General features: G+C 48.2%; 1 long non-coding RNA gene across 1 annotated transcript; it reads right to left on the bottom strand.

The window, feature by feature from the left end:
- Positions 1–15188: 15188 nt before the first annotated feature.
- Positions 15189–23938, bottom strand: LOC129385299 (uncharacterized). Its single transcript, XR_008612879.2, has 3 exons — positions 23898–23938; positions 17715–17877; positions 15189–15989 (listed from the first exon to the last, which is right to left on the bottom strand). It is a non-coding gene; the product is annotated as an uncharacterized lncRNA (long non-coding RNA).
- Positions 23939–27731: the final 3793 nt, after the last annotated feature.

The following is a 27731-nucleotide window of genomic DNA, read 5'->3' as shown; positions in this document are numbered from 1 at the left end:
GACGCAACACCTCGGATGATGCGTCATACAAAATTGAAAGTACCTCATGATGTGATCAAACGATAACATTGCCCACTGACTTGGAAGTGTTAACATGCTGTTTGCGTGAGAAAGTGCAAAGTGATTCGTATAGGTGGCAAATTCATCAGTGCATCTATAGCCTCAGGTAATTCTGAGCATCTATGTTGACTTGCAACTGAGAAGCCACTGCACACAAAAAGGTGTATTCAAGTACTGGTCCATGCTGAATAATTGCCCACCTAGTGAAAAGGCAAATGTGGCAGGCTAATGAGCCAGGGCAAATAGATTGCTAAATTCTGATAACACCTCCAATGATATTATTGAAATAGGCGATAAAAAACAGCACAGGTAAAATTGCAGTTATGACAAAATTTTAAAAGCCCCTCTGCAAACTGCTGGAACCCTCAGCATCATGCCTGTTCTACACGCACATATGTTGCAGCGCAGTTTATATCTCAGACGCAGGCGCCTCCACACACCACTTTGTGATCTCCTCACAACAAGGTTAAAAAACAGTCTGGCACAAGCTACTTGATGCGATTCATTTTGCAAGCGCCAGCCAAGTACTGACGATGGTAGAGCGAAATTGAAGTTGGTCCTTGTATGGAAGCCTCGGCCCATGTTTTATCAATTCTAGCGGCAAAGCACACCTTTTACAGCACACATAAATGTTAGACTGCTTGCTGATGCTGTACAGTAAATTCCTGCAAAGAAACTAAATCACACAGAAAACATTTAGAATACCAAACTAATCAAATACTAGCTTGAATACATTTGTGCATTAGGGAAGCAAGGTGTAATGTACACTGTTGTAGCAAATTTTTACTCATGGTATGGAATACTTGTATGACACAACAGAGTTAATTTTTGAGTTCTTACATAGCAATGACTACCTACAGGTAAATTTTGTAGGGCTTAGGGAAACTAATTATTAGTAGAACTGTGTATGTACACTGGTACTGAGAAATTGATTATAGTAGTGGCAGCTTATAATGGACCAGTGCAAAAAGAAATGCCCGTTTGTGAGACACCAACTAGCTATTTTACCACGAAGCGCTCCCTGGCCTTAACCCATATAGAAAGCACTGGGAGGGCCAGAGACGGTACAGTACATTGGCTTACACTGATCATGATGAGGTCCCGTCATCCAGCTAGCACCAAGGTACAAGAAGGATGTCCAGCCGTCTATAGAGTGAAAGGAACAAAATAAGATAGCATCAAGTCAGTTAAAAGGCAGATTTGCAATTACAAATAAGGTGACCCAGTCAGTCATCCATTAATAATTGCCAAGCTGTCGTGATTTCACTCCCAGATGAAGCACCTACTAGGTTAAAGGTTTTGCTGCTTATTTAGAACAAAACACAAGTGAAATTTGTACATCAGCAGACGATTTAATTTGGAATTGTATAGATGAAGTAAACATTGCAGTTATATTTTTTGTTTTGCTATAAAGTCGGAACGCTACAAACTGCATAGTCACTGACACACATGCGCACACATGTAAGAACAAAAGGGCACAGAATAGGGCGAGTTCAGTCTGGTTCAGCATTACAGCCAGCGCGTCGTGTTCGAATGCACTCGTTTCGGTTGGTTCGTGCTACGTTAACCACAGGCTAACAAGCAGGGCATAGTTCTGACTGGTGTTGCGCAAGTCGTGGAGCGCGGTAGTGCTGAACTGCTGAACACAAGCAGAACCCTTAAAAGATGACGAAATCTCGCAGGGCAGAAGAGCCCATATATCAAGAATTGTCAGCGGGTAACACCTAAATATATTCACATTGTTGACGAAAAACGAAGTGCAATGTATTTCACTTACCGGAAAAAGTGTTATCCGAACGTGCGACGTACAAAGACGCACCGAGACACGAAGGCGGCGAACGCAGATCCCGGCATTGTGCCGTCGGCGAAAACACGCAATACAGCCGATGTCACGAAGCACTGATGCAAAACACACGGCAAACAGCATCAGTACAGCTAAATGACTCCAGTTAATATCCAGTATAAATGTACAGAACGGCTTAGAATGACGCACAACTGGATAAAGAACCCACGACCGAGACATAACGGGTGGCAGCGGCCGTTTTTTTAAACTTCCTGCATCCCCATGTTTCCAGCGCAGAATGACATGTCCGGCAAATTTGGATTGTGCCGCCGAAGTGATCGCAGCGCGGTGGCTCTGTGACACCGCTGTGCAACACCGGCGTTTCGCTCCTGCTGCTGTCAATGCCTGCTGCGCGAGCATAGAATGGTTTCCAGGCGTCGCGTGCGCGCCCCGTATGGAAAATAGCACTTCCTTGATTGTTGAAGTTCTGGTGTGAAATTATTTAATATTAAAGCCAATTAACTTATGTTGCTTCCAACGAGTTCGATTTGTCTGTGGCGTCCTTTATTCGCTAACGCCGACGGCCGACGGTAACCGCACTTTTAACACGTCGTTTGGCATTTTATGCACTTTTAGACAAAATGATCTAGAAAAGTTCTTGAGTTAGACATTCTGAATGTGTTTACCAACACAGACTAGTGACACCAGTAGTGGGTTTTGCCGCAGATAGAATATATACTAGCATATTCCAAGTGCTGAGGTTATGTTTAGAAGAAATTATATTTTCAGTCTTCTCATAGACCAAGACGTCTATAGCCGTTTGTAGCCGTTTCAAGAAGTTTTTAAGAGGTTCTGTGTTTCGTGGGGGGTGACCACAGGATCCTGTGTGTGACCGTGGGAGAGGATGAAAGCGAGGAGGACGTCTGCTGAAAGGCGAGAATCGTAGACTGGGACAGATTCAGGAAAAATAGAGAGCAAGACAAGAAGGAGGGCCCGATCGAAGACATCAGCGAATGGTGCCGAGTACTATTCGCGGATGTAGAGAAAGCCACCGATGAGATCGAATGGACGGACTGGCGACAAGAACCACCCAAAGAAGAGGCAGACAGATCCCGCGGAGCCGTGGACGACGGCGCTCTCCAACCGTCCAGAGTGGACAGCCGGCTGGCACATCTTGTTGCGGCCAAGAAATCCATGCAACGGAGAGCGAGTAGGCAAAAACTCAACAGGAAGATACGCAAGAAGATCGCCGAAATCAACCGGGAGATCGAGACGCATTGCGCCCGCCTGTGCGAGCAAGAATGGCAGGAGCTGTGCGACACGATGAACGGGAACATGAGCGCTGGACGCACTTGGAAGATTCTCAGGCACCTGCTCGAGCCGGCAGGCACCAGAACGGCGACCCGTACAGAGATGGCCAAGTTGCGACACAAGTACAAGGGCGACCCTGAGGCCTTCGCGGAAGAGATCGTGCAGACGCACCTCGCACGCCCGGAAAGGCAGAGTCACCCAGAGTACCGCGGGGCTCCCAACTAGGAGCTGGACGCGGACTTTTCCGTGCAGGAAATTAGAACGGTCCTCCAGCTACTGAAGACCAACTCGGCACCTGGACCAACAAAATCCTGAGGAACCTGAACGACGACGTCATCGAGAAGCTCTGCGAGTACTTCAACGCGTGCTGGAAGGAGGGCCGAATTCCGCAAGAGTGGAAGACCGCGGACGACGCCTTCGGCACCCACATCATCGGTTTCCGGAGGGGACTTTCAATGCAGGACGCCATGCTGCAGATCAAGGAACAGGTCGTAAACGCTCCGAGCGCGCACGTGCCCGCCCTACTCGGGCTACACCTCAAGAGCGCCTTTGACACTGTGAAGCACATGGCCATACTGGACAAGATCAGCCGACTCGATCTCGGGGCGAGGTTCCACCGATATGTCAGTAGCTTCCTGAATGGGCGCGAGGCGACAGTCAAGATCGACGGGGCCCCGCCACGAACGGTCCGAATCGGTGGTGCGGGAACGCCGCAGGGCTCCGTACTCTCCCCCATGCTTTTCAACCTCGTCATGATCGGCCTGCCGGAGCGTCTTGACGCGATAGAGGGCATCAATCATACGATATACGCAGATGACGTGACGGTGTGGACCACGGAGAACACGAGCGTCGGCGAAATGCAAGACCGACTGCAGCGGGCCGTCCGGGAGGTGGAGCGGCACCTCGAAGACACGGGACTCGTCTGCTCACCGGACAAGTCGGAGATCCTGCTCCACAGGCCGCGCAAGAAAGGACCCCTTCCGCAGGCCGTGCTAGACGGCCGTCGTTTGGGCGTCCGCGTCACGACGGCGAAGGGGACCCGAATACCGACGGTGTCCAAGTTGCGAGTGCTCGGCCTGTGGCTAGAAGAGAACGGTGCCAACCGCGAGCTGGTTGTCCGACTGCAGAAGAAAGTGGCCGCCGCCACACACCTCGTGCGGTGGGTCGCGAACAAGAGGAAAGGTATGAAGAACACAACGTTACGAGGCTGATACAGGCGTACGCGCTGAGCCACATAGCGTACGTCGCCGCGTACGCCGACTGGAACAGGAGCGAAACCGACAAGCTGAACGTGGCGATCCGCAGGGCGTTCAAGACCGCCCTGGGAGTACCCCAGTACACGCCAACCTACAGGTTCCTCGAGTTGGGCGTACACAACACGCTCGAGGAGATCGCCGAGGCGCAGAGAATCGCGCAGCTGGAGAGGCTGTCGAGCACCGTAACGGGTAGACGAATCTTAGACTTGCTCGGGATTCGATATCACAAGGCGCGTGGACTGAAGGAATCACTGCTACCGGAAGTCGGGGACGCCATACAGACGGAAAACATGCCGAAGAATATGCACCCGGTGCATGACGTGTAAAGACGTATACGCAGGGCGGTAGCAATCCTCGAGAAGCATGGAAGACAAGAAGGCGTCCTCTTCGCCGATGCAGCCAGGTACCCGCGGCCAGTCGGTGACTCTGATGGCGACGAGGGACGTCGACCACCACCGCCGCTACAAGGGAATGTGCGAGACGAACAGCAGTTACCAGCACCACCATCACTACTGCTACTACGACGAAAACTACAGCAGCAACACCGGCAACATCGACACGGCCAACCGACGGTGGCGGCGCCCGCCTTCTCCATGGCAGTCGTAGATACAAAGGGAACGATCCGTGTCACGGCATCAGCGAGGCTGCCGTCGGCCGAAGCAGCGGAAGAGATGGCCATAGCCCTCGCGGTACTCCACGGAGGTGCGGAGGATAACCTGATCATCAGCGACTCCAAATTAGCGATTCGGAACTACAGCAAAGGTTGGGTGTCCGCGGATGTGGCGCGCATCATGCTCAACGCCCGGGCCGGGGACTTCGGATCCGGCACGATTACAAACAAGTCCCTCAAGTGGTTTCTCGCGCACGTCGGGGAGCTTGGCAGTAACAACAACAGCCACGGCAATAATGACACCAACAATGCTAACGGCCGAAGACGCACCGACACTCCACCCAACCACAACGAGCGCGCCCACCTCGTCGCGAGGCAGCTTACCCGCCGCGACGCGGTCACTCAGAGGGCAGCCGCTGCCGTTGTTGTTCGGGACCCCAGCGGAGGAGTGACGGTGACGGCGGCGGCCACCCCGTCTGGCGCGGCCGCTGTCGTTACCAATACAACACAAATCGCAGTGGACGGAGCTGGGGATCATGCGGACGCCGACTGCGATGTCAAGGAGTTTCCGGCAACGTACAGAGAGGTGCTTGCTCACTATAGGAAAGAGCGAAGAAAATATCCACAACCCCACGGGCGCCTAGACAGGTCCCAGGTGGTCGACCTGAGACGGTTGCAGACGGGCACTTTCACCAACCCCTACCACCTGCACCGCCTGTGGCCCGCGCTGTACCCATCGCCCGGCTGCCTGTGGTGCGAGCACGAACAGGCCGATATGGCCCATGTGCTTTGGGAATGCCAACGCCACGTGGAACATGGACAAAGAGGAAGGGGGAATACAACAGCAGAACCCTCTGAAGCGGGGCGCCTCGCTGAGAGATGGCAAGCCGCCCTCCTCTGCGAGGCACCCGAAGACCAGGAGTGGGCCGTCCAGTGGGCCAGGCCCGTTGCCGAGTATCTCGAAAGATTTTCCTCGGGCGATGGACCCCTGGCAGCCTAGCCCCGGGCACCAACATCAATAACCGTTGGACAAATCAAGTTTATTCCTATCCTATCCATACTATGCCTAATTCTCACAAGGCTGGTCACAATTCGAAGTCAGAAGCGAGAAATTTTATGCTTCAACACTTTTGTGGTTTTTGCCCTGGTGCAAGTTTACGTCTGTGTCTTCTTAGCTGACAAATTATTTTTGTGGATATAGTCATTAGTGTAGATGAATTTAGAAATTCAAAAGGAACTAGGGGCCACTGTTCAATGGATGTACTAGAGGTGAAGCGAGAGAGTAGGGCACCATGCACCAGTGCATTGAACAGTAGGGCACCAGATGAAATAAGACATATTGCTGGTGCGAAATTATGGGTGCTCTCATGCTACCACATCACTCAACAGCTAGCTCTTTCATTGATCGCCAGGTCGATAGTGGCAGCTTTTGTGCTCACCTTTGCAAATGCCATTCTGTGCTTTAAAGGAAATAGTAAATTTTCATTATACACTGGAAATTGTTACGTGTCCTCTAGGGAGCGTTTTGATGCAAAAGTTTTCAAACCGGCTTATTAATAGCCAAGGCAGAAATATTTCAGTGCCAAGAACCCATGATTTCAGGAGGTGAGCTCCACTGCAAAGCAAGACACTCTCTCCACTTGCGCCGTCTAGCCTCCGCAAGTGAAATTCCTTCCCTGCGTTCTCCCATACCGAACCTCGATGATCGCGTGACACATACATCACAGGTCCCGCCTTCAGTTTTTTTCTTCTCGCTTTCTTTTTCGGCGCTGCGCACTTTTGTTGACTGCATTGCGTGCAAGGTGTTGTGATTGACTCGTTTCACGCAGTGCACAATTTTGCGCGCTGTGCACAAGCACACATGACTAGCGGTATAATTCAGGGCTACACAAATAATGATGCAGAACAATCTGATCGCAGAGCATGATCACACACTGGAACATGGTAGAAAATGGCATAGTTTCAGCACCTGCGCATGTGACTGCACGTCCGTTGGAACAAGCAGACGAAGCAGAAGTACATCTCGCTTGCTTTGGTGCAAAGTAAAAAAAAAAAAACGCAGATATTCCGTTTGTGCGTTTTAATATTTCTCCGAACTTCTGTTTTTCAATTCAAGCTCCAGCAATTCAAGATCACACAACAGATGTTGCCTTGAATAATGCTCGAAGTCACATGTCGCCACGAGCGACGTCACACTGCGGACACAAGTACATAGGCGCAGGGACACGAGTATGTCAATGCCTGACTTCGAACGCGGCGGCCGCGAGGAGAAGAAAAAATGTCGTTCGGATTGAAATGCGGCGCGTGGCGATGCAATCTTTGCAAACACAATTGTTGGCGCGCATTGTATGCTCCGTGCTTGTCAGCTCAAAATGGCTAGACCTGGCGAGGGGCCCTTTAAATCGCAGATTTTACTATCTTTGGAAGTTAAACAAAGGTCGGTGGACTGACTGACAATGTAGGCATAGGGTAAAACCATGCTTTGAACTTCTTTCGAAGCAAGAGAAGCACAGAGCAAAAATAGTTTTGAAGATAGACTTGGGAACATGGATGAAAAGAAATGGGTGGCTAAAGTGCAAACATATTTTTACTTGGATCACGTGGATGTAAAATGGAGGAAGAGGTCAGGAGAACTGGCAGCCAAGTACAGGGTAATTGAAAGTGTAAATGAATCACCATGAGTCATTTAAAAGGAAGTGAAATGAACGGATAAATATAATAGAATGCAAAGAATGGAAACAAAAGACCATAGAGATTTACAATGGCAAGAAAGGAAATGGAAAGAAAAATCTGTACGGTAACACAAACGGAAGTGCCTTGATATCTGAAGTTCCACCTGGTTGCTTGAGGGCAGAAACATACCGGTGCGGATATTCGCAGCATGATGAGGCATGTGTCTGCCGCCGCAACAATCCGGAGACAACTCTGCACATCTTAGCAGAAATGAGACCCATCGGTAACGTTCACCTTCCACAAGCACTGGGAATTATAGCTGCGGACGTTTAGAGTATTGGTGGCAAAAAACAAAGAAGGAAGAAATTGATAAGACCAGATATGTTACAGGCATAGGTAACCATACAAGATGACAGCTCTACAGGTAGAGTAGCCCCCTCAACAATGGCAGAACGTAACCGTGCTTGGCCAGATTTTGCCAAAAGTTAGCTTGTGTATCACACAGGTCTCGGGGCCGTGCGGATGTTGGGACAGATGGAGTCAGGAGACACAGGTGAGCACAGCAAACAGACTTTACTAAGAACAAACCCAACATAAAACACACTCAAAATGGAACTCAAAACTCAACTGACAAAGATGAAACTCCACACTTGCGTAACCTAAATATGTCCTTATCCTCCCCTACGCTCGTCCTTAGAGCGTTCCGCGCAAAAGTCGGCCAACCCTGGCCTATGGCTGCACGCTTACCAAAAGGAACGCTCTAAAAAGTTCAGTCGTGGCACGTATCCCAAGTCCGATGTGCGTAAGCCCTTGGTCACCGTCAGTGCTCCCGCCGACTCCGCATGTTTTGCTTCCTTGGTATCGTCCGGCCAGCTCCTCCGTCTCGGATGCCGGTGTCCCGAACTCTGTCGGTGACGTGTACTCCAGCCTGCCTGGCTAGGCCTAACACCGGGCTCCACCGCTTCTCCGGGTTCTGGCGGGAAGCCCCGGGGACTACCGTCCGTGCTGGTCTGCCGAAGAAGGGGGATCAAATTCCTGGAGTGCCCGGCACTGCCGTGGGAGGCTGCAGCAGGTCCAAGGAGCCTCGCTCGAACGCCGCCGAAGTCGACGGCCACACCTTGTGCCGCCAGCGTCACGGGCCAGTCCGAACCTCCATGGCTCCCGTCGCCAGTGCGAAGCTGGCGCTCCAACTTTCTTGGCCCAGAGCCACGTCGATAATCCTAGCTTGGTTCCGCTTCTCCTCCAATCACACCTCGGGTCACGCGCCTCGAGGGCTCTTGTCGTTCGGACCGGTCGGCGCACATCGTCCTCTTCTTTTTTTTTATGCCCCATGCCTCTTACATATGACATAGGCCCCCTTTTCAGGAGTTTTTTTTTCTAAAAAACTGCCTTCTGTCGGTATTCATGGTGGCGAATTTGACTCTCCCGCTGTGACTTGGGTGCATTTTCTTGCATCGTCGTGGCTCACAACACATCACCACACTGTCACGCACATTTCACCTCATACACAGTTCACAACATTTGCGAGTTCATTGTTCTCACCACTTTACACCTGTACCCTTAATTGTCCGCGGTACACTATTGACATTTCATCACTCGAACGCCCTACTCATGATATCCTATCTTCAGTTCACACTTTCCTATCTTCAGTTCACACTTTCGTATTAATTCATCCTTGTTCTGAAGTTCTTTAAAATCTGCAGCCGTTACATTTAATCCCTAATGGTTGTAACCTGCAAAGCTGTCGGGAGTTTGGTCCTACTATTGCTTGCTCGTGTCTTTGCTACAGCCGCTGCATCTGTCTCTTGCATCGCCTCTTTTTGCGCTTCTGAGAGTTCTTTGTCTTCCACGTCCTTCCCTTTCGTCCTCCAACTAGGGTCTGGGTCGTCTGCTCTCCTTACCCCAAGTACACTTCCCACAATCATAAAGAGTGTCCTCCACACATCTGGCTGTGACAAGTCCTGTGAAAAAGGGTGTCGATATTTGAATCCGTGCTTCTAGCAGATATTTAACGGACTTGTCTACAAAGATTACTGGTTTAATGTACCCGGTAATGCTTTCTGGTGGTACTAGACTCTTCCTCACTAAAATGGCATTGGCTCCAGTGTCTCAAGACCGTAGCCTTGTGCCCTTGTAGCTCGCCTTCCACTACAGGCATGTCCTGCTCTATCTGCCCATCCTCTCTTGACGTCATGATACATGCCCTCTTATCCACGGCTCCAGTCCTGCATTCGTCTGCCTTGTGACCTTTCTTTTGGCACAACTGGCAAACCACCAGTGTTTCGGGACGATTATCTCTCACTCTGCAGTTAATCGCTACATGACCTAACCGGTTGCATAGAAAACATCTCTGGGGTTCCCCTTGTCTACTGATTTGCCCCTGGTTCTTCATATCTCCATCTGCTGTCGTGTGCGCATCATTGTCGCTCTTTCCTAAATTTTTCAATACATGTGCCTCTACGAACTGATCCGTTTGTTCTGCCATTTGTTCCACAGTTTGTAGTTTTCTTTCCTTCAGGAATATCGCCAAATTGCTGCTACACCTGACAAGAAACTGTTCACCCACGACCTTGTCGCGAACCCCTTCATACGTTCTGTCCGTCTCGGACATCTCTATCCATCTCTCAAAATAATTCGTTAGCCGACACGCGAATTGCTTGCCTGTTCCTGAATCTTCAGGCACACATGACCTAAACTTCTCTCGGAACCCTTCTGCGATCAACCTGAATCTTAGTAATAAGGTTTTCTTGACCTTGTCATAGGCTAATCATTCCTCTGCTGGCATACGCCCAAAGACACTGAGAGCCTTGCCCACTAAACATAGACTCAAGGCGGTAGCCCACTCGCTCCTCTCCCAGCCTTGCCCGATTGCTATTCTTTCGAACTGATGCAAATACGCATCCAAGTCATCCCTCCGCTCATCGAAACGTGTCATCAATTTCCTAGGGCAAATCTGTCGTGGCGTGAAAGAAGGTGACTCGGATGACGCCGATCCGGGTGTACTCGTGCCTTCACGAGAGCCCGTGTCCATCTCTACTAGCCTTATCTTCAATTATAAAATTTCCTTTTCACATTCTGCTCTTTACACGTTCGTTCGTGTTGCTCGCGTGCTCGTTCGTGTTGCTTTTCGAAGACCGCTATTGTCTCTCTTCGACAGGTTTAAATCTAGCTATCGCCGCCAAACTTTCTCACTCCATCTCTAAACCAGCAAGATCAGTGACAGGACCGAAATAGAATGCTGGAAATATCCTGGGACGGATCCTATCCTGGGACGGATCCTATCCTGGGACGTATCCTAGTAAGGATTCTATCCTGGGACGCATCCTAGTAAGGGGTCTATCCTGGGACGCATCCTAGTAAGGATTATATCCTGGCAGGCTCGCCAATTTGTGTCACACTGATCTCGTGGCCATTCGGATGTTCGGAGAGATGGAGTCGGGAGACGCAGGCGAGCACAGCAAACAAACTTGACTAAGAACAAACCCAAAATAAAGCGCGCTCAAAATGGAACTCAAAACTCAATTGACAAAGATAAAACTCCACGCTTGCGTAGCCTAAATATGTCCTTATACTCCCTTACGTTCGTCCTTAGCGCGTTCCGCGCGAAAGTTGGGCAACCCTGGCCTACGGCTGCACGCTTACCTAAAGGAACGCTCTTAAAAAGTGTCGTGGCACGTATCTCCAAGTCCGGTGTGCGTAAGCCCTTGGTCACCGTCAGTGCTCGCGCCGACTCCGCAAGTTTTGCTTCCTTGGTATCGGCCGGCCAGCTCCTCCGTCTCGGATGCCGGTGTCCCGAACTGTGTCGGTGACGTGCACTCCGGCCAGCCTGGCTAGGCCTAACACCGGGCTCCGCCGCTTCGAGTGCCGGCTGGACGCCCCGGGGACTACCGTCCGTGCTGGTCTGCCGAAGAAGGGGGATTCAATTCCTGGAGTGCCCGGCACTGCCGTGGGAATCTGCAGCAGGTCCAAGAAGCCTCGCTCGAACGTCGCCGAGGTCGACGGCCACAACCTGTGCCGCCAGTGTCACGGGCCAGTCCGAACCTCCATGGCTCCCGTCGTCAGTGCGAAGCTGGCGCTCCAACTTTCTTAGCCCAGAGCCACGTCGATAATCCCAGCTTGGCGCCGCTTCTCCTCCGATCACACCCCGAGTCACGCGCCTCGAGGGCTCGTGCCGTTCGAACCGGTCGGCCCACATCGTCCTCTTCTTTTCTTTTTATGCCCCATGCCTCTTACATATGACATTGTGTCAAGGCCTCTTCCGAGATCTTCTGGATCACACCCTTGTTGGTGTACATTACCGTAGGAACCCACTAACCTGTATTTAGGGTGGTGCGATTATTCAGTAAGCGTTTAACGCTAGAACGTTATCTAGTGAGGCGAGTCTAGCAGTGCTATTGGATGAATTAGGGTGCAGTAAATGGGATATAATAGGGCTCAGTGAAGTTAGGAGGACAAAAGAAGCATATACAGTGCTGAAAAGCGGGCACGTCCTGTGCTACCGGGGCTTAACGGAGAGAGGAGAACTAGGAGTCGGATTACTGATTAATAAGGATATAGCTGGAAACATACAGGAATTCGATAACACTGACGAGAGGGGGGCAGGTCTTGTTGTGAAACTTAATAAGAAATACAAAATGAAGGTCGTACAGGTCTGCGCCCCTACATCCAGTCATGATGACCAGGAAGTCGAAAGCTTCTATGAAGACGTGGAATTGGCGATGGGTAAAGTCAAAACAAAATACAGTATACTAATGGGCGACTTCACCTGGCTAGCCTAGATCTAAAAACTAGCCTAAATCTAAATTTTCAAGATATTAAAGGAAAGAACTCATATATTTGTCGTAGTCACGGTGCTCTCGCAGTCGTCCGTCCATCCGGTCATTTCACGCCAAAGCTCCCCCTACACCCCTCTCCCCCGCCCCTGCGGGGGAGAGGCTTCGGGGGAGAGGGGGGTGTAGGGGAACTTTGTGCTTGTGCTTGCGGCGGTAAAGCTAGGGAACCGACGGAGCATGTTGTATTAGAATAGGAAGATATCTGCCCAGCGGTCGATTTAGGAATCACTGGCCTCGTTGGAGACCTTGGGTTCAGCGAGAGCAGGGGGAAAGTAAACATGTCCGCAATAGGCATTAGTAAGAGGCGATTGGAAGATTGGTGGAAGAAGGTAGGGAAACGACAAACAACGGAGGCGTACAAAAACAAAGTTCACAATAGGGGTTCAGAAACTTTGGTTGTGTGTGTTCATCGTGGCTACCTTTTTCCTTTCCTTTTTTGCATCTTTAACGTAGGTAAGACATTAGACAATAAGATAAGAAGAGCTTGGTGGCGAAACTCACCTCCCCGTTTCAAATGGGACGTTCGTAACATCCACCCATCGATTCCGTTGAAGGGAGGCGGGAGAGGGGGGAGCGAAGACGTTTTGGTGATGGGGATCTAACTGGCTTGGCATCTTTTCCTTCCTATCGTCATGGAAATAGATAGAGGATAAGTTGCCCCTGATGCGGTTAAATGTTACCCCCCGTATTATGAATGTGCCATGACTCCAGTAGCAGCCTTTTTCTCGAGTTCGTCTCTGTTCAAATGATTCGGGTTTCTTGGAACGCAATTTAGTGGACGGCGTATTCAGAATGCTCGGCGACGGCGCTGCGTATTTAGTTGAATGTTATGACGTCATTCTAGTGTTGTCTCATTCTTTCTTTTAGATTTTTTGGTTTCCCCAATGTACGTCGCCTGACAGTCGGCACAGGGGATTTTGTAGACGACGCCTCGACCTTTTTTTTTTTTTTTTTTGGTGGACGGTCTTTTGGTTCAGGGAGGAGGATATTGAAAGGAGTTATCACTTTGTGCGCGACTTTGACGCCTTCTTTTTTTTTAATATTCGGCAGAGAGCTTCGCTGGCACCTTTTGCGTATGGGATGGACATTCGTTTCTGGGATAGGGGTGAAGTCAACGGTTCAAATTTGTTTGTTTGTAGTTTGTTTCTTCTTTTTGGTGGGAGGTGGTTTTTCGAATAAAGCCATTTGTGTAGCCATTCCTTTTGAGTTCGCTGAGAACCGTTCTGCTTTGTTTCTTTTTGGTCTGATTCCAATGAGCAATGAGTTTCGGCTCTTTTGAATAAAGAATTGACAACAGATGTCTTATGGTTTACCGGATGGTTGGATTCGAAGTGATGGTAGCGGCCCTTGTGGGTTGGCTTGCGCTAGACTGAAAATTGTAGAATGCCTTCTGTTCGTGTAACTTGGACATCTAGCAATGGAAGATAACCGTTCTGTTCGCGCTCATATGTGAACTATATATCCGAGTCTATGGAATTTAAGTAATTCTGCAGGTTTTCGACTCGCCCTGTATTCACGGTGCCGAATGAATTATTCACGTAACTGAAGAAAGCTTTTTGGTTTCGGGGAAAAGGTACTCAGAGCTCTTTCTAGCCACAGCAACGGAAATTGATGCCCCCATGGAAGTTCCTTTCACCTGCCTGTAGTAGCTGCCTCAGAAGGTGAAGCCGGTATTTGACAGGCACAGTTCAAGAAGACGGCAGATTTCGTCTACACTCAAAGGGGTTCTCTCGCTGAGTGTATCGTCTCGTTCCAGGGCATCCCTAGTTGCGGATATATCCAACCTAATGGGTACTCTGGTGAACAGAGAGATCACATCAAAAGAGACTTCGATCATCTTCGATACGTACTTTTGAAGTGGGTTTGATGAACTACTTGGAGTCGTGCACGTGGGATGCTGTCCTTCCGGAGGGTGGTGATATAATCTGGTGCATGCATGTGGATAGTAATGACAGCGGCGAGCACAAATTGTCTACGATTGGCCGTAAAGTGATTCCGGGTTTATGGAGTTTTGGCAAGCCGTAAAAAGCTGGCGCGTATTCATTCACACACATTAATTTTAGGTAGAGATGTGAAGAATTTGGGCGGCTGCGCAATATTTCAACCAGCGTCTTATTCAGTACAGATTGGGTTCTCGTGGTGGAGTCCTTTAGTTTATCGTAGTCTTGACTATTAAGTAGGGCGAACACCTTTTCCTAGTAGTCCTGTATGTTCAAAACAACGGTTGAGTTGCCCTCGTTCACCGGTAGGATTACAGTGCTTGCATCTTCTTTCACTTATCACCGAGGAAGCTCACGACAGAAGATATTTCAATCCTGGCAAAAGGTCACAAATTCAATGTTACCAGAGATAACCCTCTTTCCCTAAGAAGATCGCCGCCCTTGAGATCGGCATAATCAGCACAATATAAGGTCCAATAACAACCGCAGAAGAGAACGAAAACACAGCGCCCAGTGTGCCTCTGTTCCATCAGCCCTCGGCGCGCATAAATTTTGTGCGCACCGCAGATCGTTTTCAATGTAGGGCCCACGTGACCACGCTCAGCCGTGTTCAGTGTTCGCGGGCACACTTTGCTTTGTGTTGCGTTAGAAAGAGGAGATCGAGTGCTTTAGAATAACACCTTGTGGCATCATGTGGCATGAAGTGTTGCTCGGCGAATATCTAGATGAAATAGTGCGTGTTGATGGGTCATAATTTTGGCTATTCGTGTGAGTTTAATGTATTTTATTAACTCGTTCCAGGGCTGCCGCTCATAAATTCGCCGGTTTTTCGTGATATACTTATAGTTTAAAGACAGCAACCACCCAGGGCTCTTATTAGTCGTCCTTGGCTCTTGCGCGATGCTTAGAATGGATTACTGTCAATTCTCATGCTTCGCCACCGTTCTACGTTCTGGAAGAGCATGACCTCAGAGATGGGCAGCGGGCGTGGGCTTCGTGTGCTTTCTGATTTCTGAGGCAATGGTAGGGCATCACTGCTGAAAGCGATCATGCCGGATGCCCCTTTGCAGCTCAACACATAGCTCGACGTAGGTCGTAAGGGCTGTATGCAAAGGAAAAAAAAACGAATAGAAAATATGCACACGTGTTCTTCAGGTGGGACATAATCCGAAAGAGCTCGATACCACTGACCACATTGCAATACGATGAGTACAATGTCAGCAAAGAGGTTGCTGGGATACAGTAGCTTTATTGCGGAATCTTATACACCTGGTACTTGACTCCTCTTGAAAAGGCATCCACGAATGTATGGTCGTTAATATACCAAACGCTCTCTTCATAAACCAAATCTACAATGTGGCAGCGCCACCATGAATGCCGCAGTAGAACACAACGCTGAGGTAGTCAGAGCGGTCATCAGACTATTCTATACTATACCATTGATATTGGCAATGCTGGCTACACAATAGATATCGAAGCTCTGGGCTACACATGTGATGCTTTCCGTGTGTTTGGTTCATGAACCTGCAAAGAAAACGTTGAATATGTATATTACAATATGCTCTTCACCATTTTGAGGATGTGTTGTATATTTACTTCTTCCAACACCATCAGGTTAAATGGTATGAAGTCGAAAACAATGTAAATTTTAAAATGATCATAGTTACGGAGCATATTTAATGCTGATCAGGCGTAAATTGCTAGTCTTATTTTAGTCGAAACAATTTGGAAAAGAAAAGCGGTGTGTTAACCTGCCACCTTAATTTCACTGCAGATTTTACTTTTTAGCAATGAGACTCCAGTAATAATCAACAAAGACTATGTGCTGCTTACTCCTCTGAAATTCGGAGTGCGCGTGCGTACTCAAAGGCTACATCTTGCGCAAGCTCCCTCCGGTACCTGTCCATGTTGCAAGTGGCACGGACTAAGCCTCAAAGGCGCGGAAGGCAGTGTAAAGGTAACAGACGCAGCTTACGATCGCGTACTATAGTACTATCGTGTACTTAAACTGATGTGCACAATCAAGAACACTTGGCAAACAAAATCATTTATGAGCCACTCTATTTCGCAGCAACGAATAATGCCGAGGCCCACAATTTAATTTTGATATCGGCAATTCATCTTCATCACCGGATTATCAAACATTGCTTCACCTTGTCGAAATTGTCTAGAAGAAAAAAAAAGAGTGTTGCGCTTAGGCGAATCTATATGGTATGTGGAAGAAAGAAAGCGTTCTGTTGAAGCCCTGCATGAAGTTACAGTCCCGTTTCCTTGAAGAGCACTGCTTTTGCATACCAAGACCAGCACGGCACAATGCGATATGCCGAAAGCGTTGTCGAAAATACGAACGGTCACCGACAAATATAGCTTGCGGAATGCAAAAAAAAAGAAACACATTGCTTAGACATTTAGCATGCCTGAAATAAAATACAGGCCCTTGCGACTTGCGTGCGCTCAAAATGTACAGATTATGCGCCCCCGTGTAGAAGTCCGTTGTAGCGGCCAATGTAAGAAAACCCGCTGAATCGAGGGCCATCCGCTTCGAATCGAAATCACCGTAGCGGCTGCAGATTATTCGCCTGCCTTCTAAAAAAAAAATGCAGTGTAATCTTGACTTTCTCACAATCTCATGTAAATGTGGCAACAAAGATAAAGCAAGATTTCTCACTCATTTCGACATACTTTCCATATAAGACGCTATTAACACTTACAAAAGACGCAGGCTTTTGCTCCTACACCTTTTGGCACCATTCTAATTAGCACTGACTGCACGTAACGCTCCAAGAGACGTCCTCTCAGACAGGATGGATGGGTGATCGGTCTCAATCGCTTTCTATGCAGTGACGTAAACGAGCGGGTGATTTGTTATAAGGAACAGGGAGATGAGGTCCAAGAACGAACGAAGCAGTAGGGTACAAATAAGCGCACTGCACAACAGAACGCCTCGTTTCAACACAGATGCTTATAAAATACATCCATAGATACATTGCTACATGGAGTCGTGCAGGGGCTTCAATTCGAAGCGTGTTCATGAACACGGTGGTTGGGGAATCAGGTATAGCTATACTTATCCAGCGCTGGCTTAAGTTGCGCACGTGTTGCGAAGGATGAAACTTGCGAAGCAGTTATCGAGTAAGGCGTCTATTTGGACCTGCATCAGTGCCATTAGTGCAGACAGCGTAGTGCGTTAATGAAAATTAACGCGGCGCGCTGCTCCTTATTCACGGCGCTAGCGCAGTGGCCACTCACACGTGACGGTGGTCTGGATGACTGATGTGATCGAACCCAGTGCGAGTCGAATCCCTATGCCTCCGCTGGACGCTGCACTCTCCACCAAAGTGAGAACTGTGCAGGACAAGGCCCTCATGACCTCGTCGCCAGCGTCCGAGTCCAGCAGCTCGCGCAGCAGGCACTGCGGCGGCACGGTAAGTTCGTTGTTACTGTGCATCAATATTTCGTGTGAAATTCTTGGTGGCAACACAGGCGTTTCGAACGTCGAACTTTATTTGCGTTATAGGTGTCACGCGTGCTACGCAAGACCAGACTCTCAAGATGCTCATATTTTCTTAATATAATCTCCACGGGCGAGCGCCGTGGCACGAAGCGCGTATTGCAGCCATGCGTGTCGAGGCTCAACGTTGTTGTAGAGAGAGAAGATGCAGAGCACTCCCCACAAATGCAAAAGTATAGCGAGCGTTCCATCGTTCTTTCCTTGCTTGCTCGTGTTTTTTTTTTTTTTTCACTAGCAACATTTTGTCTGAACCATAAGGAACTTGCCCATCGTTTTCAGTGTCACGCCACGCGTGCGCTGCTTAACGTTTTGCCAGAGATCGCTTTTACTGAATTGTTGCCTAAATAATGTTATGAATTTTTGAGCGAGACGAATTTGCTGCATCAAAAACTTGGAATCTGCGACAAGTTTCCATGGTGCTGCGCAGTTTCGTGTTTATCACTGCGATCGCGCTGCGCGTAGAGGAAATGGCGTCATTTTGAGTATTTCAAATTACATTCCGTCTTGTATAGTCTGCACGAGCGACGATCTAGAGGCTGCCTGGACTTCCGTAGCTCCTAGTCACAAAAATGAAAAATCATCATGAGCGTGTGCAATCGCTCACCCTCAGCAGCGCCTACATTTTCCCACGAAGTGCACGGTAGCATTAACCTTGTTCACATGTGATTTCCTTCATTTAATTACCATCCTATCTTTGTGCGATTCTATTGTTTCAAATATAACCTGGAAAAGTAAACCTTCTTCATTCTCTCCCTTTTCGGCACATGCTAAGGACTTCCTAAGCTAGCGCTCCGTTTTTTCATTGTCACAGCTAGTAACACGAACTACACGTGTGTCTTCTAAAGCCGCAAACACCGTTTGGACATCCCCCACCGATACAATCTTGGAGATTACACACCTACCTGGTATAAGCGATCACTGCTTACTTGCATTTGCAATTAACTTTTGAAGCCCCAATGCAAATAAACTCAGAAGAACCACGGATAGTTGCAAAAAAGTGTACCGTCCTAAATAACGAATCAGTCGCATTTATCGACCTTTTCCTACCGACTTTCGAAAACCCTTCGCTTCGACAAAATTGGGACGTGTTCGCCGCTAAAGTTCAGGAACTAACTGAAGAATACATTCAAGCTCGCATGATTACCTGTGCAATGACCGTCCGTCATTACATGTAGCAGCGTTGCCATCTGGTGAAATTGGCCACCAGATTTCGGAAATCTGGTGAAAATGTAGAGCTCCTGGTGGCCAGGCCAACAAACTACTACACCAGGCAAAATCTGGGGATATCTGGGGAAAACCACTCTACCGAAATTACCGTCTACCCGCGCTGCTCATCCAAACATTTAACACTAGGTAGCGCCTGCGGCCGCCACGATTCTAAGGCCTATATTTGTATTTGTTTATTCCTCATGAAATCCCTGTGTTGCTGTGCTACTGCTAGGGTACAGTGAACTATATAAAGCTTACTGTAGCTAAGGTTTGTGCTAGCGTGTGATGGGGCTAGCGCTAGGTTTCAACGCACGTATAGTTATAAGTCGTTTCAATAGACGGCACCGGCTGTTCTAGTGGAGGAATGAATTTACCGTGGGAAGCACGGGAAGAGCAACGCCGGGCCACCGGCAATGCGTCAAGTGGCCAGCCGACAGACGTGCTGACGCTCCGCTCGTTTCGCTGTCACAAAAACCTGTAGCGCAGGCCGTCTTCGACGGGAAACTTCCTGAGGATTCTGCAACATTCTGGGCTAGAATTTTCAAGTTTAAAAATGCCATGGGGAAAAAACCCTACCGGGATTTTGCATTGTATGCACTGGCATGTCTTTCTTGCCCAGTGTCGAATGCAGTGGTGGAGCGAGTCTTCAGTCAGGTCACGTGTGTTAAGACGAAGTACAGGAACAAGATGTCGCTGAAAACTTTGGATTCCATTGCACGAATTCGCACAACGTTGGCCTCCAGAAAGGGGTGTTGCGTGAAGTTCACTATCACAGACGATATGCTACGCAGGTTTCGTTCAGGCGTCTACGATGCTCCAAGGGATAATTAAAGGCTTCTCATCGTAATTGTATATAGATAATAAGATGAGTGCTTGACGAATGTTAATTCTTGGTCATTTTTGTGCATTTAAAAGCAATTTTATTTTCTGGTGAAATCTGGGGAAATTTGAGCGAGTTTCTGGTGTCGTGCCGACTTTCCAATCTGGCAACGCTGACATGTAGTCCCCGCTTCTGGGAAACTATACATACATTCTATAGATACATTCTCTCTCTCTCTCTTTCTCTCTCTCTCTCTCTCTCTCTATATATATATATATATATATATATATATATATATATATATATATATATATATATATATATATATATATATTTGTACATAAATTTGTTCTGCAGTCCTTCTGCATTGTTTATTTCATTAGTTTGTACAGTTTCTTTTTCTTCTACTTTCACCTAAGACCTCATAATGAGTATTCTATGAATACTGGTCACATGCCTAACAAATTCGATGCGTTTTAAGGCGTGTGCGACATAAAAAATATTGACTCGCAATCCCGGGTCTGCGAAAATAGATCCCCAGGGAAGCTGTTAAAAACCACCACTATAACTGCTGAGGGGTATGCAATGCTTTATTGCTTTAGGGTAATTGTAGCAACATGAGTAACGGTAATTTTGGCAGCAAGCCGCCCCCGCTCGTGTTGACGCTTCTTTTTCCCGTTGCCACTCCTCGTATTCACGCTGCTCCTAGGGAGTGATAACTACGCATTTCGTACCCGTAGTGGTTCTGCAAATACAGTCAGTTGATAGGCTGGTTGTTTTATATACTAAAGGCTACAGATGTCACTCGCCACATCGCAAGCTGGCGTCGCCACGGCAGCTTGCGCCACAGTAATGTTTACCGGAAAACGTATGCGGGGAACGCTACGGGCTTCGCATTGTTACCAGGAGCGCCTTATCAACAATTATGTGGTTCGCATGCTTATGTAATGCTTGTTCTTTATTGAAACGGATATCGTTCTATATTTTGTATGCGTAATTTTATAGAACGCATGTACCAATCGGTTAACTTTTCTGAGAGTTTGTAGCCTCAGCCTTACGGCGGTAGGAGCTACTGCTCCTGGCCTGCACTGCCACCGGGATCGGCCCGCACTTTTTGCTAACGAACGCGGACACGAAAAATGCCGACCGCCGAGAGGCTAACAATTTCGCTCTAAAGTGCACGTCAAATATGAGACGGAATTATCATAGGATGTGTCTAGCTACAGATAACTACTCAGTCGAAGGTATTTTGAGCTGGTCGAGGTGGCTCAGCGGCTAACGTGTCGAACCCGCAGCCCAAGATTGCGGGTTCGACCCTGGCCGCGGCGAGTGCATTCTGATGGCGGCCGAATGCAGAGAGCTCCTGTACCGTCCATTAAGTGCAAGTTAAAGAACCACGGGTAGACAAAACTATTCTAGAAAGCCCGAGCTACGGTGTCCTTCATAGCCGACTATGTACGTAGGTTCGAGAAGTTGAATTCCACAATTTAAAGAATTTCGGTGCAGGTTGAAATGCCCCAGAAATAGGGATCTATGTGTACATGAATGAAGCTGCATTTTCAGAGTACGGTACTGTTATTTTATGTTTAAGCTGTTGAAATGCGACGACAAATCCGTGCGAATTTCGTCAGTACTACGCCAGTACCATTCGTTATTATTGCTATATCAATGATATGAACATTTGAAGAGTATTTCTGCCATCGGCGTCGCCATGAGGTTCCACATTAAGTCCAAGGGCGATAAAATCTTCACCGGGCGCCGTATGCTGTATGCGGGAGTCAAAGCGTGCGAGGCTAAGTCGGCGATCGCGGCTCGATCACGCGCACGAAAGAGAGGAAAGCGGGGAGGAAGTGCACCGTCTTCTGTCGCGCGCATGGCTCCGTGGGAAGGGCACGGAGGGGGGCGCGTTCTACTCTGGGCGACCCGGGCGGCTGCACGCGGTTGCCCGGGCCGCTGTACCTCGAAAGCCATCTGCCACGGGGACAACAGAGTGCGCTTCGCGCTGCGTTTTCGCGGCTTAGTTCGCGTTGGTGCGAGACGCGGCACGAAGGTCTATTCGCTCGCTGTGCAGCCGCACTTCCTCACTCGAGCATTTCGACAGCGAGTTTAAGTGGTCGTCGAGTGAGATGCGTTCACGTTTGCTTGGGCGCGCGTGACACCATGCTTGGTAATTTAGATAGTATGCGTATGTTTACAAGTTTCAATGGCCGATAAAACTACCATTGCTGCTTCGTAAAGGTGTCCACTAACTCGCTATTGCAATCGAATCTTCGCCTTTCAGGCGAAACTGCAACTTTTCTTCTCGCGTTGATGTGCGTTGTTCTAGAGTGCTTCCTGCAAACAAAGGACCAGATTAAAACCATGTTAGGAAGAAAAATGTTCATACAACCTGCGATGCCATAATTTTTGTCCTTCTTCCCATATGTTTGTAGTATAAGCTCAGTACTTGATCATTCACTCGGCAATACACACTGCGCCCGCCCGCAGTTAACCATACATTTCGGCGTCACACGACGCAGGAGACGGATGGAGATATCATGGTGGTGTCATCCGGTATCAGCTGCACGGTTTGGTTGTAGCAACTCGTTTGTACGGGGCCTCAGCAAATGCAACAAATGCAGCAAATTATTCTTTCTCGGCAAATGGTGCCTTTACTGATATTTGCAAAACAAAACGTCTACCATCGTTTAAAACAATATGTAGTCATAAGACATCTATTTCAGTCCATGTTACTTTGCGTACAAAAGTCTTTTATCCCCGAAATCACTACTGTAGTTACAATCTCGCAATATAAGATACGCTTCTAACGGCAACAGTACCTGCAATATTATCGTGCATATAGTGAAATACTAATTTCATTCTGCAGCTGAAATCGTTGGAATAAGTTAAACATAAGAGTTATGAGAGCACGAGACTTCAGGCAAAGTTACTCACTGTTTCTAGCGATAACCAAGATATGTAGCTGAACTATTCCAATCTTTTTAGTCCGGCGGCATTTTAAAGCTATACCACGAATTCTTCAATCGTTTCAATATGTTCTGCTGTATAGCTGCCCTGTATATATTATTTTTAGTTGACCATAAAGTAAGGGTACGTTCCTCAGCTATCGGTTCAGTTGCTTTTGCATTAGTTTTCTTTCCGCTCGAAAAGAAATTGATTGAGTCATATACGGTGACGGAAGTTGGAGAAGCAGCACCGCGGACTTTGAAGATCCATGCAGAAGTGTAGGCCGATGCTGTTCTTAATCTGTATAAGAGCATGGCTTCGATGCGGCTAAGTGCATTTACTGGACTGGTGCTGTTGCTTTTAAAGCGAATAAGTTGACACATCCTTCCGAGGCCCGCCGTCTGGAGCACGAGTGAATGCTCGAGTGTCTGGTGCTTGAGTGCATGTGAATGGTGCCCATCTCATCCATGCGCACATCGAGAGATAGGTCAGCGTGGATTATGATAGCAGTGCCACTGCTCTCTCAGCGCCTAACAAACGCGACAAGCGTGCGACAAGCACTTCTTACGAATGAAAACCCGCCTCCATTAGGTTGGACACGTATTTGCCCGATCGAACGGTTGTCAGTAAATTTGTGACGTCTCGTGGGCACGTTGTGAACATGTCTGAATAAATTGAAGTTGAAATTATAGAATGGTCATTGCGCAGTTTTTTCGTGTTTCGGCGTGGGTAGCGTTTGTTTTCGCGGTTTAAGTTACTAGTTATCCATATAACGGGGCTTACCGAAATACCTGAGAAAGTTCGTTTTCAAATACTCCGCATGACTCCGCACACCGTGCGTAACACAATGTGACCGTTACCGCCGAACGGCTCTGCCCAAGTCGGCCAGGTTTTCTCGAGTGCACCAAATGACACAAGAGAATCTTTGTTCGAGCAAAGTACTTACCACCAAGGCATCCACTAGCTTCAGAAGAGCTTCATCCTAAAGAGAACAGAAAAAACATCATACATACGCAGCAGATCAGAATCACTGACAGCGTCAAGAAGCTCCATAGTGTTATGCCATTCACATGAGCTAGCAGCCTTAGTCGCATTACCGAGGAATGTTTGCACAAGCTATGGTGAAATTTGGCTCTGGCGTTGACGCCACTTTGTATCCCACAAAAATGCTGTTAGTTTGTTTGTCTGCAATCAGGCAACCTGATTCATTAGGCGGCGGTAGAGAATGTCTGTCACAGGGTGGAATTCGTCGTCCTTCGCGAGTCATCATATTATATCAGTGGAGAGTTTCTTGTGCACTGTAAGGTAGAAGAAGAAGTCGTAAGGTTGGAGGGCGGGGAAGAGGAGTAAGCTAGAATAAACAATGATGGCTACCTTGACATACTAGATTATTTCAGTTGTATTACAAATTTGGCGCATTCCAGGACTGGATACCGCGTTGTGCACCTCACCTACTTCGTTTTACCGACGAGCATTTTTTCGAACGTGATGGAAACCTGCGCGGATCGCGACACGCCCGCGAGCATCTAAAGCTGATCCCATTGTTGAGAACGCTCACGAAGACGACCTCTTGCTACTGGTGGTGTAGTGCGACCTTGGGCGGCCAGCATGAGTGAACGAGACCGAAAATGTCCGAGTGCGAAAAGCACTTTACATCATGTAACGGAACTCGAGCAGAGAAACAACAAGTACCAGCAACAAATGCTAGAACTCATGACGAAGAATGTCCTTCAGCGTTCTAGGAGGACGTCGTTAGAAACGATAAAACCGGACGTCTACCACGGTTCGTCATCTGCAAGCGCTCAAGTCTGGCTGAGTTTCTACTGGTACGCGCGCGACTAAAATACTTGGCGACGAGACCTAGAGAAGGTAGTGAACATGCGCTTGCAGCTACGACGCATAGCGAAAACCCAGCATGACTTGAGAATCACAGGAAAAGCGCACCGGCCAGGGGCTGAGAGGAGAGGCAGTCTTTTTTTATGCCTTTCTCCGAGAATAAGCTCCAGAGCTGGGACAGTGGTATACCCTTCAAATATAAATCCGGCCCTCTGGTAGAATTCTTTTCTTTTGCGAAGAGAAGGCTGTTACGTGTTGCTGATTCAACATTATTGAACTGTTCCTCGTACCTCTAATTATAAAGGCACGATATCTGACTATGAACACCACATACGGTTGATGACGTGCTTAAAAATGTGATACACATCTGCACTCCGCAGCATCCCGAGAGTGTTCCTAATGGTGGCAGTACTTCATGTACTGAAAAAGGTCACAGTCTTTGTGTAAAAACGTGACCCTGTTGACATTAGAAAGGATTACCTCCTCTAATTTCCCGTGACCATCTTGCTTACCATTCGTGCCAAGCTTGTGCACATTTCTGTGCAAGCAAATGGACGGGACTTAAAGGCTTTAGTAGATAGCGGGGCATCGATTACAGTTGCAAACAAGAGCGAAATTTCGAACCTAAGCATCGTGAAAGATTGTCCTGGGAGTGTGTGTGGTTATCTAAATGAGAACTGCTTAACATCTTTGCGTCTGTGAGTGCGATGCTCCAACTCTATAACGCACTGTTCCTTGGTCTCCTGCGCTATAGCTTACCTGTACTGGGTGGGACCGGCAAGACCAACCTCCGTGCCCTCCAATCTGTACAAGCTCAAGCTCTGCGAATTTGCCTTGGTCTTCCCAGATGTGCGTCCACGGCAGCAACAATAGCCATGGCGCATGACCACCCCATCAACATGTATCTTCAAGTCGACACCTTAAGGATGCATATCAGGCACTTCGCCCGACTTCCATCGCATCATCTTGCCTCCCTTCCTGCCGCTCGACCTCGTTCAGCGTTTAGCAAGATTATTGCCGCCAACCATGGAACTTTACCGTCGAACTTCACGCCTGCAGCACGACCATCTCAACCGCTGTGGTGCCTCCATTCACTCCAGGCTCTTCTTGTTATTCCCGGCATCAAAAGGAAAACGGAGATGTCAACTTTCGCCCTCAAACAAACCGTGCTTTCAGTGCTACATGAACAGCACAGAGGACGCATCCACGTTTACACCGATGGTTCTGTATCCTCTAATAGTTCAGCTGGAGCAGTGGTGATTCCCGCAGAGTGCGTCACCCTGAAGTTCAAGACATCTCACATTACATCATCGACGGCTGCAGAACTCGCAGCTATCCGTGCTGCTCTGGAGTTTATTGTTCACAAATCATCACATTCATGGTCCATCTTATGTGACTCAAAGGCAGCTCTTCAGTGTCTGATGTCCCCTTTCAACCATGGACCAAATGAGCAACTAGTCGCAGACATCCGACTACTCCACCATCACGCAATCAACAAGGGACACAACATCATCTACCAGTGGATACCGGGTCACTGTGGAATTTCAGGAAATGACAGTGCGGATGACGCTGCCCGGTCGGCTCATGATGGTGCCCAGATTACACCCATACCGCTGTCAAGAACAGATGCAGCCACAAGTCTTCGCTCCCTCGCCCGCGAGCTTACACAGAATCTGTGGAACACCAGTGAATTCACGAACGCACGTCTCCACAAATTGGATCCACGTCTGCAACTCCGCCTACCACCAGGGTTGCCACGAGCGGAAGCAACACTTCTGTGCCGTCTGTGGCTCGGCGTGGCATTCACAAACTCCTATTCATTCCGCATTGGAATGGCCGACAGCCCTACTTGTGACACCTGCGGCTGCGAGGAGACGATTGAACACCTCCTTTGTGACTGTCCCCGTTACGCAGTGCGAAGAAAAGTGCTCGTGACCGCTCTCGCAAAACTGGACAATCGCCCCTTTACAGAGGAAAAAGCTCTAGGACACTGGTCCAGACGGGCTTTGGCACTCAAGGCCTTAAGGGCTTTGTTGGAGTTTTTAAGGACGTGCGAATTGTGCGACCGCCTCTGAACGTTGTAGCTCGTAGTTTCGCGTTACGGTGTCAATTTTCTTTTTTTTCCATTTTTTCCTCTTCTTCTTCTTTCTCCTTTTATTCCCTTTACCCCTTTCCCCAGCACAGGGTAGCCAGCCGGTACTTACACTGGCTAACCTCCCTGTCTTTCCTCTCCTTTGTCTCCTCCTCCTCCTCTCCTTTTTTTCACCTTATCCGAACATCTGCAAATCATAGGAAAGCTGTCCTCCGCGATATTATATAAACAACGAACGTATCTTTGATTTGTGATAGGCAACGTAGCCAGCTGTGAGGGCACTCAGACGTCAAGCAAATTAAACTTTGTGGGTCAGTAAAACATGCTGAGACGTACACTCTTGTAAACTGATGAATTTCTCTTGCCGACCGCGGAGGCAACCGAGGGTAGACATTCGGCAGTTGTGATGGCGTTTGCATCAGAGCAAATACTTGATAACATAAATGTCAAAAAGCTCCCTAACAGGAAAAAACAAATGTTTCTAGAAGGCAACGTATTATTACTAACAGGCAGATATGGAGTATCAAAATAAAACTATTACTTGGGGAGCCATTTCAGCAGTTAGAACACCTACTCCGAGTTCGTTGCTAGGTAAGACAGGTTTCCTTTTATTTTCATGGGATGCGGAACGTAAATCTACGAATTTTTTATTTCCTCCGGAAACAGATTTTTTTGCCCTCTTGAACACATTAGAAAATTTACTACGCGTATTTGGGCAGCATTTGAGAGCTTCTGGCCAAGGGCCTTGGCCCAATTATTGCAAGCCCAAGAGCAATCTCGTTGAGCGAGCGAAGCGGCGGAAGAAATAAACATTAAATAAAGCACGATTCCGGTTGTCAAGTCAGAGTATGC

The sequence above is a fragment of the Dermacentor andersoni genome, chromosome 8 (assembly GCF_023375885.2).
Source record: "Dermacentor andersoni chromosome 8, qqDerAnde1_hic_scaffold, whole genome shotgun sequence".
In the NCBI taxonomy this organism is placed as follows: Eukaryota; Metazoa; Arthropoda; class Arachnida; order Ixodida; family Ixodidae; genus Dermacentor; species Dermacentor andersoni.
This window is presented reverse-complemented; position numbering and strand designations above follow the sequence as displayed.